Source organism: Sorex fumeus, unplaced genomic scaffold (assembly GCF_029834395.1).
Source record: "Sorex fumeus unplaced genomic scaffold, SorFum_2.1 ptg000050l, whole genome shotgun sequence".
Lineage (NCBI taxonomy): Eukaryota > Metazoa > Chordata > Mammalia > Eulipotyphla > Soricidae > Sorex > Sorex fumeus.
In genome coordinates, this window is record NW_026606107.1 from 3,858,933 (window position 1) to 3,871,210 (window position 12,278).

Consider the following 12,278-nt stretch of genomic DNA (forward strand, 5'->3'; position numbering starts at 1 on the left):
CTCTCTTTCTGACTCATTTCGCTTAGCATGATACTTTCCATATTGTACCACTTGTATGTAAATTTCATGACTTCATCTTTTCTAAGAGCTACATAGTACTCCATTGTGTAGATGTACCAAAGTTTCTTTAACCAGTCATCTGTTCTTGGGCATTCAGGTTTCTTCCAGTTTCTGGCTATTGTAAAGAGTGCTGCAATGAACAAACAAGGGCAGATGTCACTTCGACTACACATTTTTGCTTCTCTGGGATATATTCCCAGGAGTGGCAGTGCTGGGTCAAATGGGAGCTCAATTTCTAATTTTTTGAGAATCGTCCATACTGTTTTCCAGAAGGGCTGAACCAGTCGACATTCCCACCAACAGTGAAGGAGTGTCCCTTTCTCGCCACATCCACGCCAGCATTGGTTGCTTTTGTTCTTTTGAATGTGGGCCAGTCTATGAGGTGTGAGATGGTATCTCATTGTGGTTTTGATCTGCATCTCCCTGATGATTAATGATGTAGAGCATTTTCTCATGTGCTTTTTTGCCATTCGGATTTCTTCTTTGAGAACGTTTCTGTTCATTTCATTGCCCCATTTTTGGATGGGGTTGGATGTTTTCTTCTTGTGGAGTTTAACCAGTATTTTGTATATCCTGGATATCAACCCCTTGTCAGATGTGTATTCGGCGAATATTCTTTCCCATTCTGTTGACTGTCTTTGTATTTTGGTCACTGTTTCTTTGCAGGTGCAGAAGCGTCTTAGTTTAAGATAGTCCCATTTATCTATCTCTGTTTCACTTGCTCGGCCACTGGCGTGGCATCTTTGAAAATACCATTAGCCTCAATGTCATGGAGGGTTTTGCCAACTTTGTCTTCAATGTACCTTATGGTTTCTGGTCTGATGTTGAGGTCTTTAATCCATTTTGATCTTACTTTTGTACATGGTGTTAGGCAGAGTTCTGAGCCCATTTTTTTGCATGTAGCCATCCAGTGATGCCAGCACAATTTGATAAAGAGGCTTTCCTTACTCCACTTCACATTTCTTGCACTTTTGTCAAAGGTTAGATGATCATATGATTGAGGGGAGATGTCAGTGTATTCAACTCTGTTCCATTGGTCTGCAGTTCTGCCTTTGTTCCAGTATCATGCTGTTTTGATTATTACCGCTTTGTAGTAAACTTTGAGGTTAGGGAGGTTGATTCCTGCCATTTTCTTTTTCCCAAGAATTGCTTTAGCTCTTCGTGGGGGCTTATTGTTCCATATAAATTTCAGGAGTGTTTGCTCCATTTCTTTGAGGAATGTCATGTGTATCCTTATAGGGATTGCATTGAATTTATACAATGCTTTCGGTCGTATTGCCATTTTGAAAATGTTAAGTCTCCCGACCCATGAGCAGGGGATATCTTTCCATTTACTCATGTCCTCTTTTATTTCCTGAAGTAGTGTTTTGTAGTTTTCTTTGTACAGGTCCTTTACTTCCTCAGTTAAGCTGATTCCTAGGTACTTGATTTTCTGGGGCACAATTGTGAACGGGATTGTCTTTTTCATGTTGCTTTCCTCTCTCACACTGTTTGCGTGTAGGAAAGCCATGGGCTTTTGGGTATTGATTTTATAGCCTGCAACTTTACTATACGAGTCTGTTGTTTCTAGGAGTTTTTTGGTGGAGGTTATTGGGTTCTCTAAGTATAGTATCATATCATCTGCGAATAGTGAGAGCTTGATTTCTTCCTTTCCTACCTGAATGCCCTTAATATCTTTTTCTTGCCTAATCGCTATTGGAAGTACTTCCAGTACTATATTGAACAGCAGTGGAGAGAGTGGGCATCCTTGTCTCGTCCCTGATCTTAGAGGGAAGGCTCTCAGTTTTTCCCCATTGAGGATGATGCTTGCTGTAGGCTTGTGTTAGATGGCTTTAAGTATGTTGAGGAAAGTCCCCTCTATACCCATTTTGGCTAGGGTTTTCATCAAAAACGGGTGCTGGATCTTGTCAAATGCTTTCTCTGCATCTATTGATATGATCATATGCTTTCTATCTTTTCTTTTGTTGATATGATGGATTATGATGATTGATTTCCGAATGTTAAACCATCCTTGCATCCCTGGGATGAATCCTACTTGGTCATGGTGTATGATCTTTTTGATGAGTAGTTGGATTCTATTTGCTAGTAGTTTGTTGAGGATCTTTGCATTTGTGTTCATCAGGGATATCGGTCTGTAGTTCTCTTTCTTTGTGTTATCTCTGTTTGATTTTGGTATCAGTGTGATATTTGCTTCGTAGAAACTGTTCAGAAGTGTATTTGATATTTCAATTTCGTGGAAAAGCTTCAAGAGGATTGGGAGTAAGTCTTCTTTAAAGATTTGGAAGAATTCACTAGTGAATCCATCCGGGCCAGGGCTTTTGTGGTTGGGGAGACTTTTTATTACCATTTCAATTTCCTTGATGGTGATAGCTCTGTTCAGGTATTCCAGGTCTTCTTGGTTCAGCCTTGGGAGTCTGTAGGAGTCTAGAAATTTATCCATTTCCTTGATGTTTTGATGTTCCGTGGCATAAAGCTTTTCAAAGTATTCCCTGAGGATCCTTTGAATTTCTGTAGTTTCTGTTGTAATGATCCCCTTTTCATTTCTGATTCGGTTTATTGGGGTTTTCTCTCTCCCTTTCTTTGTTAGTTTTGCTAGGGGCTTATCGATCTGGTTAATTTTTTCGAAGAACCAGCTCTTGGTTTCATTGATCTTTCGGATTGTTTTTTGGGTTTCCATCTCATTAATCTCTGCTCTGAGTTTTATTATTTCCTTCCTCCTGTTAGGGTTGTGCTCCTTTTGTTGGTCCTTCTCCAAGTTCTTAAGCTGTGTGGTTAGTTTATTTATGTGGGCTCGCTCCTCCTTTCTGAGGAATGCTTGTAGAGCTCTAAACTTTCCTCTTAAGACAGCTTTTGCTGTGTCCCATAAGTTTTGGTAACTCGTGTCCTCATTTTCATTTGTTTCTAGGAATCTTTTGATTTCCTCTTTAATTTCCTGTCTTAGCCACTCGTTGTTCAGTAGCGCACTGTTTTATTTCCAGGTGTTTGATTTAGTTTTCTGTTTTTGTGTGTGATTTGCTTCTAATTTCAGCGCATTATGGTCTGAGAAGATTGTTGATACAATCTCTATCTTCTTAATTTTATGGAGGCATGTTTTGTGGCTCAGCATGTGGTCTATCTTGGAGAATGTTCCACGGACGCTTGAGAAGAATGTGTACTCAGCTTCTTGTGGATGAAGTGTCCTGTATATATCTACTAAGTCCCTTTCTTTCATTGTTTCCCTCAGATGAAGTATGTCCTTGCTAAGCTTGAGTCTGGTTGATCTATCAAGAGGTGACAAAGCGGTGTTGAAATCTCCCACTAGTATTGTGTTGCTATTTATGTATTTTACCAAATCTATGAGTAGTTGTTTTAAGTATTTTGCTGGTCTCTCATTAGGTGCATATACATTTATTATTGTAAGTTCTTCCTGTTGTACAGATCCTTTGATCAATAGGAAATGGCCTTCACTGTCTCTTATGACCTTCTTCACTCTGAAATCGATGTGGTCTGATATTAGGATGGCTACCCCAGCTTTTTTCTGGCAGCTGTTTGCCTGTAGGATTGTTTTCCAGCCTTTGACTCTGAGTCTGTGTTTGCTTTGACTATTGAGATGTGTTTCTTGCAGGCAGCTGAATGTTGGGTTCAATTTTCTAATCCATCCTGCCACTCTATATCTTTGAATTGGTGCGTTTAGTGCATTGACATTGAGCGAGATTATTGTTATGGGATTTTGTCCCATTGTTCTGTTGAAATTTGGTGTATTTGAGGGGCCTGTCTTGCCTTAAAGTAGCCCATTTAGTTGTTCTTTTAACCATGGTTTTCAGTCTATGAAGTTCCTGAGCTGTTGTTTGTCTGTGAAACTGTGTGTTGTTCCTTCTATTATGAATGAGAGTCTCGCTGGGTAAAGTATTTTTGGAGAGGCATTTATTTCGTTGAGTTTTTTCACTATGTCCCACCACTGTTTTCGGGCCCTGAGGGTTTCATCAGAAAAATCAGCTGTGAATTTTTTTTAAAATTTATTTATTTATTTATTTATTTTTATTATTAGTGAAACACCATGAGGTACAGTTGTAGATTTACAAATTTTTGTGCTTGGATCTTGGTCATACCACGATCAAATACCCATCCCTCCACCAGTGCCCATTTTCCACCACCAGGATAATATCCCCCCCCCCCCATCCCCCTGCCCCCCATCCCCCCTGCCACTGTGGCAGGGCATTACTTTTTGTTCTCTCTCTCCATTTGGGTGTTGTGATCAGCAAAAGAGGCATTGAGTGGCGAACATGTTCAGTCCAGTCTACTTTCAACCTGCATCTCCCCTCCTGGGAGGATCCGCCAAAGACCCTCCACTTGGTGTTCCCCTTTCTATCTTAATTGTCCTTTCCCCTAGAATACCCGGCTGGCCTCTAAGTTATGGAGTAATTCTCCTGGTGTTGCTCTCAGCTATTCTTGGGTATTAATCTCATAATTCATTATTTTATATCCCCCAGATGAATGCAATCTTTCTAGGTCTATCCCTCTCTTTCTGACTCATTTCGCTTAGCATGATACTTTCCATATTGTACCACTTGTATGTAAATTTCATGACTTCATCTTTTCTAAGAGCTACATAGTACTCCATTGTGTAGATGTACCAAAGTTTCTTTAACCAGTCATCTGTTCTTGGGCATTCAGGTTTCTTCCAGTTTCTGGCTACTGTAAAGAGTGCTGCAATGAAAAAACAAGTGCAGATGTCACTTCGGCTACATTTTTTTGCCTCTCTGGGATGTATTCCCAGGAGTGGTATCGCTGGGTCAAATGGGAGCTCAATTTCTAATTTTTTGAGGAACGTCCATACTGTTTTCCAAAAGGGCTGAACCAGTTGGCATTCCCACCAGCAGTGAAGGAGAGTCCCTTTCTCGCCACATCCACGCCAGCAATGGTTGCTTTTGTTCTTTTGAATGTGGGCCAGTCTCTGAGGTGTGAGATGGTATCTCATTGTGGTTTTGATCTGCATCTCTCTGATGATTAATGATGTAGAGCATTTTCTCATGTGCTTTTTTGCCATTCGGATTTCTTCTTTGAGAAAGTTTCTGTTCATTTTATTGCCCCATTTTTGGATGGGGTTGGATGTTTTCTTCTTGTGGAGTTCAACCAGTATTTTGTATATCCTTGATATCAACCCCTTGTCAGATGTGTATTCGGCGAATATTCTTTCCCATTCTGTAGGCTGTCTTTTTATTTTGGTCACTGTTTCTTTGGAGGTACAGAAGCTTCTTAGTTTAAGATAGTCCCATTTATCTATCTTTGTTTTCACTTGCTCAGCCAGTGGCGTGTCATCTTTGAACATATCTTTAGCCTCAATGTCATGGAGGGTTTTGCCAACTTTGTCTTCAATGGATCTTATGGTTTCTGGTCTGATGTTGTGGTGTTTAATCCATTTTGATCTTACCTTTGTACATGGTGTTAGGCAGAGTTCTGAGCCCATTTTTTTGCATGCAGCCGTCCAGTGATGCCAGCACAATTTGTTAAAGAGGCTTTCCTTACTCCACTTCACATTTCTTGCACCTTTATCAAAGATTACATGATCATATGATTGAGGGAGATGTCAGTGTATTCAACTCTGTTCCATTGGTCTGCAGTTCTGCCTTTGTTCCAGTACCATGCTGTTTTGATTATTACCGCTTTGTAGTAAAGTTTGAAGTTAGGGAGGTTAATTCCTCCCATTTTCTTTTTCCCAAGAATTGCTTTAGCTCTTCGTGGGGGTTTATTGTTCCATATAAATTTCAGGAGTGTTTGCTCCATTTCTTTGAAGAATGTCATGGGTATCCTTATAGGAATTGCATTGAATTTGTACAGTGCTTTCGGTAGTATTGCCATTTTGACAATGTTAAGTCTCCCGACCCATGAGCAGGGGATGTCTTTCCTTTTCCTCATGTCCTCTTTCATTTCCTGAAGTAGCGTTTTGTAGTTTTCTTTGTACAGGTCCTTTACTTCCTTAGTTAAGCTGATTCCTAGGTACTTGATTTTCTGGGGCACAATTGTGAACGGGATTGATTTTTTCATATAGCTTTCCTCTCTATCACTGTTTGCGTATAGGAAAGCCATGGACTTGTGGGTATTGATTTTATAACCTGCAACTTTACTATACGAGTCTATTGTTTCTAGGAGTTTTTTGGTGGATGTTATTGGGTTCTCTAATTATAGTATCATATCATCTGCGAATAGTGAGAGCTTGATTTCCTCCTTTCCTACCTGAATGCCCTTAATATCTTTTTCTTGCCTAATTGATATTGCAAGTACTTCCAGTACTATATTGAACAGCAGTGGAGAGAGTGGGCATCCTTGTCTCGTCCCTGATCTTAGAGGGAAGGCTCTCAGTTTTTCCCCATTGAGGATGATTCAGCTGTGAATTTTAAGGATGCTCCTTTGTAAGAGATTTCTTTCTTCGATCTTGCTGCTTTCAGAATTTTGTCTCTGTCTAAAGTTTTGGTCATTTTGATCAGGATATGTCTTGGGGTATTTTTATTCGGATTTCTTCTAGCTGGTACCCTTCGGGCCTCCTGGATGTGGTCACAAGTTTTCTTCAGCTCTGGGAACGTTGTAGCAATGATTTCTTTGACAGTTTCTTCTTCATCAAGGTTTTCTCCCTGTCCCTCTGGGACTCCAATGATTCTTATGTTACCCCTCTTGGCTTCGTCACGGTCTTCTCTTGCCATCTGTTCCCGAATTTTGAGTCTCTTTCCCATTTTCTGCTCTGTCGTGGGGAGTCTCTGAACTTCATCTTCGAGCTCACTGATTCTGTTCTCAGCAGTTGTTGTTACTCTGCTTCTGAGGCCTTCCACTGAGGTTTTCAATTCGCCTACCAGGGTTTTCAGGTCCGACATTTCCGATTTCATTTTTCTCATTTCTGCCTTCAAATCCTCTTGTCTTTTATTGGCATTGGTTTCCATTGTTTCTTTTAATTCCCTAAGCATCCTAAGTAGCTCCTTTCTTAATTCCTTGTCAGAGAGGTTGTCTAACGCTACAGAACTGTTGGTTTCTTCTGGGCTAGCCTCTTCAATAAGAAAGCTTGGCGGGCTTTTGCGTTGCTTTACCATTGTGACCAGTGTGGTTTGGTACTTCAAGTTCACTGTTACTATTCTGGTTAAGTGAAAAAATATGGAATACTTCACGAATTTGCGTATCATCCTTGCGCAGGGGCCATGCTAATCTTCTCTGTATAGTTCCAATTTTAGTATATGTGCTGCCGAAGCGAGTACGCTTTTTTTTTTCTACGTGAACAAATATCTTAAATTTTATCTTAGTTTTGTTCACTAGATTAATTATTTTGACATAGAGTTTCTTTTCAAGCTGCAATTATTTTTGATATATCAAATCATATATGACTTAAAATCAAAATGGTGCCTCAGAGAGATTGGCCTCTCGATGGTGTGTGTAGGGTCTCTTTAGGATAGTTGAGAACTATTGAAGGAAAGCTTTCTTTTAATTTTTAAAAGAAATAAACTGCCATACCATATATGATCCATCCTATGTGAATAATTTTGGTTTTAAGTGAGTTTTATATTAATGTATACATACAGAAAAGTTTGCATATAATTAGTGTATAGCTAGTGAGGTTAATTTTGACTACTGGCCCACCCCCACAAAAAATTAAAATTTATTTATCAACAATATCCTAATTTGTGTTTCATCCAGTTATTGTATCTTCATCCCAAATAGTTATTCATATTGATATTCAAACTGATTCATTTTGCCTGTATTTAAAAATGATATTTTGAGGCTGGAGTGATAGTATAGTAGGTGGTGTGTTTGCCTTTCAAGTGGAGAGCTCGGGTTCAATCCCCAGCATCCCATATGGTCCCCCAAACATCAGCAGGAGTAGTTCCTGAGTGCCGAGCCAGGAGTAATCCCTGAGCATCTCTGAGTATGAGCCAAAAAACAATAAATAAATAAAATTATATAAATATGAACCATATCAATTATATATGTGATATATTTTTCACTATGGCATTTAAACTTAAATATTATCTGAAAAACATTGTGTGTAGCTGTAATTTATTCTCAGACAATTTATTTCTCTTTATGAATATGCCATATTCCCCTTGTACTTTTACTATTTACAAATATTTGGATTGTTTTTAGATTTTGACTGATAAATGTTGATATTTTCAACATTTTTGTACTTGTCTTTGATTCAGAGACACATTTCTTTGGCCAAATTATATATACATAACAGAGAATGAATTCTCATTGTACCAAATATGGTTGATATTCTGCCTCATATATTGAGAACTCTTTTTTAGTTTACCTATAGAAAATGCAGTATAACATTCCTAGAGATGCTGACGTTTGCCATATTAATCAGCTGGAGTTTTCTCTTAGTATTTTATTTGAGCATTTGATCTTTTGACAAATAATGTAACTGCTGATATATTATTGTTGAAATAGTAATATTTCCTTAGCTTGCATTTTATTTAAATTTTTGGCCATACCTATCAGTGCTCAGACCTTACTCATAGTTTTGTACTTGTGGTGGGGCTCTGAGACCTGTATGGAACTGGGATTCAAGCAAAGTTAATGTGAGTTCCTTGACCATTGTACTACCTCCCTACCCCATTAGTAAACATTTTCTATGATATTTGCCATATTTGAATAAAGATGGCTATTATTCAGTTGAGACTGAAGCAGTCATCGAAGCCCTAGCCAAACAGGGGGTTCAAATTCAGTAAATCAGGATCCTCCCCGAGCTGTATTATGGACTCACCACCAGGATCTTACCATTCTACAAGGAAGTGATCATCGATGTAAAGAGAGGGGTTCAGCAGGGTGATACCATTCACCGAAAATCTTCAGTGCCACCCTCGAGAACGTCATGCAATGACTGGAATGGGAAGAAATAGGAGTGAAGATAGACAGATGGCAAGTACATCACCTCTGCTTTGTTGATGACATCATTCTATTAACACCAGCCAAGTAGCACAAATGCTGGCCGACTTCAACTGTGAGTGTGGAAAGGTTGGACTGAAGCTGAATCTCACCAAGACAATGTTCATGAAAAACGAACTAGTCCCTGAGATTCCATTTGCTCTCAATGAAACAAACATCTCCCAATGCAGCAGCTATGTGTATCTGGGTCGAGAACTCAACGTAATGAACAACTTGGTGCCCGAACTGCGCATGAGGAAGAGAGTGGCATGGAACACCTTCAAGAGTGTCGAAGTAGTTAAGAGGACGAAGAACCTCCAGCTCCAGGCACATCCTTTTGACTTCACCATTCTTCCTGCACTAAAATACGCTTCATAAATCTGGGCCCTACGGAAAGAGGACAAGATGCTATTCACATCACCCAAAGAGGAATTGAAAGAGCTATTTGTTTCTGAGTCTCTGGAATCATTGCCGATAAGCAGCTCAAACAGGTGACTCAGAAACAAATTTTGGAACCCAGCGGATTTTGGTAGAAATGTGTTCAGACTTAGGTTTCCAGCTCCAGACCACCCCAGGTGGGAATAGGATTTGTGACTTAGCCTGTTCCCCCTGGCAGATGGGTCGCCTCCTTCTTCCAGAGGCATATGAATAGCCAGATAGGGGCCTGCTGTGACGAGAAACGTGGGGCCTCTTAGGATAGGTGTGTAGCTGGCCCTTACAACCCCCTTCCCCTACGAGACCCCGAGTTGCTGACCATTAACAAGCCCTCTGGCTGCTGTTCAAACTGCTTATCAGCCATGGTCCCAGAGACTCAGAAAAAATTTCAAAACTTACTCTTGACTCTGCCTTCAGGGGTCACTTCTGGAATGGTTGGGGTACCATATAAGGTACGAGGGAACGAACTCCAGTAGTCTTCTTGCAAGGCAAGCACCTTAACCTCTGTATTATCTATACAGCCCCATCACCTCTTTCATTTGTGTTCCTATAATTGATTAGTCCTTCTGTACTTATTGTTGAATGTTTATAATGGTATTTTTTCGTGTTGTCCAAAGCATCTATTTTTTAAAAAATTTTTAATGAAACACTGTGAGGTAGACTTATAGACTTACATACTTTCATGATTACATTTCAGTAAGTACCCATCCCATCACCAGTGCCCATTCTCTAGAGTATTTACTTCATTTATGTATTTATTTGATATTTTTATTGATTCATATTTTTAAAGCATCTTTTAATTTTGCTTTTATTTTTATCTTTTATATTGTGTTTTACATCTATTTTATTTATATTCTATATTTTATTATTTTCTTTCTTCATCTGGTCTTTGAGTTGTATTAGTTTTTTAATATATCTTTAAAATAAATTTAGTTTAATTTTATCTTTTTCTTTTAAGTCATTTCCTGATGTAAGACAGAATTGTTGTGAACTTCCTTTTAATACTAGTATTTTTTATTCCACATATGTTCTTATAGTTAATGTCTTTATTCTTTCTTTTCAGTAATACTTTTATTAATACTTTGGTTTTCCTAATTGGCTCAATGGCCATTGATGGGTATGTTTAATTTTTAAATGTTTTATTTATCCTGAGCATTTCTTTTGCTGTGAGGATTACTTTTATTGGATGCTCTTGAGAGTCTAGCAATTTGGGAATAGAAAAACAAGGTAACAATACAGAAGTCACCAGAAATTTTCCAGTGACAGTTGAGAAGTCATTGCACATGTCGATGGCATTTAGTGTGATGAAGGAAAAAGTAATGCAAATTGGAGACAGCAAAAATGTTGACCATTTCAGGAAGTTTTATTAATAAAGGAAAAATTTGACTCAGGACAAAGATTGATGATTAAGGAAAGAACATTTTACTTATTTCCTAAAAGTTTCCTATAATATGTTTATAAGTAATGAAAATAACCAAGTATATATAGGAAAAATAAAGAGAAAATAAGTGGGTTAATATTCAGGAATCAAATTCTTTTTATTAACTAATAAATACATTTTTATTGAATCACAGTGAGATACAGTTACAAAGCTTTCATGTTTGAATTTCAGTCATATAATGATCGAGCACCCATTCCTCCACCAGTGCATATTCTTTATCACCAATGTCACCAGTATAACAATGACTCCCCCTTTTTCAACCATCCTCCTGCCTCATTGGAAGGCAATTTCACCCGTGATCTCTCTCTCTTTCTACTTTTGGACATTATGACTTGCAATACAGATAATGAGAGACTATCACGTTTGAACCTTTATCTATTTTCAGCACACATCTCCCATCCTGACCAATTACTCCAACCATCATTGACTTAGTGATGCCTCCTGTATTCCAGCAACCTTTTCCCGACTCTCAAGAGACATACTTCCAATCATGGAACAATAATAATCTCTACTGTACTTGGGTGTCAGTCTCATATTATGTTATTTTGTATTCCAAAAGTGAGTGCAGTCATTTTATGTCTTTCCCTCAATAACTCATTTCATTTAGTTTAATACTCTCCATGGCCGTCCACTTATAAACACATTTTCATGGTTTTATCTTTCCTAACAGCTGCATAGTATTCCATTGTGTAGATGTACCAACTTTTTTTTTAGCCATTTGTCTGTTTTCAGGTACTTGGGGTGTTTCCAGATTCTGGCTATTGTGAAAAGTGCTGCAATGAACATACACATGCAGATGTCATTTCTACTGTACTTTTTTGCACTCTCGAGATATATTCCCATAAGGTGTATTGCGGGATCATGTGGAAGCTCAATTTCTAGTTTTAAAAGGAATGTCCATATTGATTTCCGTATTGTTCGTTCCAAGTGCTGTGCTGGTCTTCCCCTACCAGCTGGTAGCCCCCACACATCAGGTACCAGTGGGGGCAGGGCCTCTCCAGAAGTAGGCGTGGTTTTGTAGCAGTGGCCGTGGCTTAATTTAAGGTGGCAGACTCTCACATGGCCGCAGGTAATTTAGTCATACTAAGAAATCTAGTGTAACATCTCAGTGCTATACCTACATACTAACATGAAGAAACAACGCAAATACGCACCACGTGGGGATGAAGATGAAAAGACTTCAGAAGCCTCAGTAGGTGCCACTCACCTAAAGGACCGCTCTGAGAAATAATTCACATATGAAGTCATGAAGATGTTCAATGAACTCAATGAGTCAGAAAGATATCCAGTAACATGTCAGAAAAAAAATCAAGAAATTACGGGAAGAAATGAGACCAGAAATGTCACAAAAAATATTCTATAGATGAAATAAAAAACTCAGGCTGTGCCCCCAACAGTAGAATGGCCACAGCTGAAGACAGAATCAGTGAACTGGAAGATCAACTGCAGGAAAGCC

The 12,278-nt window shown here is 38.8% G+C and overlaps 1 protein-coding gene and 1 non-coding gene across 2 annotated transcripts in view; one reads left to right on the forward strand and one right to left on the reverse strand.

The window, feature by feature from the left end:
* LOC130032585 (protein FAM136A-like) overlaps window positions 1-12,278 on the forward strand; it is a 120,832-nt gene that overhangs the window by 47,407 nt on the left and 61,147 nt on the right. The window lies entirely within an intron of this gene.
* On the reverse strand, window positions 7,174-7,280 carry LOC130032685 (U6 spliceosomal RNA). The gene has a single exon (XR_008793862.1). It is a non-coding gene; the product is annotated as a U6 spliceosomal RNA (small nuclear RNA).